Here is a 668-nt window from a genome sequence, read left to right as displayed (position 1 = left end):
ATAAAGTACTTCTTCGTAAAGTGGTTATAAGGATAAAATCAGTGAATGTCTATAAAGCATATGGCAGAGAATCAGACCCATGGCTTTTGCTCAATAAGTAGTAGTATTTCTTGTAAGAACATTACAAGAAGTCATTAATAATGTGCTGGTATTATCCTCATTTTATAGAAGAAGAAACCAAAGCATAGAGAGTTTGGTGAAAAGAGCCCATGTTCAGTGAAGAGCTCTCATGTCTCTCTGACCTTAACTGGTCTTTGTTCATAGGGTTCAACCCAGGAGCAATTGTTTGTGCATTTGTCTGCCGTCATCTTCCCAGCTTCCTTGTCTACTTTTTCTTCAATTAGCAATAATCGCGCCTCGGATAAACCTCATTGGCTACGATACTGCCACTGCGCAAAGCTTACACTTTTTCTTCAGTGGACCCTAAACTCAAGGGAAGAACTATTTGGCATCTCTTCGACACGTGGGCCCTGCATATTCTTACTTCATTGCCCCCTCCCCTTCCCTCTTCTCCTTATCACAAGGTAGCCCCTTCCTTCCCGTCTACCATGATAGTCTCCTGCTTCACGTCATCTGCCCTCATCCTCTTCATTGGGCACACTCTCTCTGTCACTTAAGTTCCCCTCGCACTTTTTGCGGTCTCGGAGCGCGTCTCTCGTCCTGTCCTG

General features: G+C 44.2%; 1 pseudogene; it reads right to left on the bottom strand.

Annotated features, from left to right (window-relative positions):
• Positions 1-329: 329 nt before the first annotated feature.
• LOC131832773 (U4 spliceosomal RNA) lies at positions 330-401 on the bottom strand (annotated as a pseudogene).
• Positions 402-668: the final 267 nt, after the last annotated feature.

Source organism: Mustela lutreola, chromosome 5 (genome assembly GCF_030435805.1).
Source record: "Mustela lutreola isolate mMusLut2 chromosome 5, mMusLut2.pri, whole genome shotgun sequence".
NCBI classification, from domain to species: Eukaryota; Metazoa; Chordata; class Mammalia; order Carnivora; family Mustelidae; genus Mustela; species Mustela lutreola.
The sequence above is the reverse complement of the archived record's forward strand: the minus strand, read 5'-3'. Positions and strand labels throughout refer to the sequence as shown.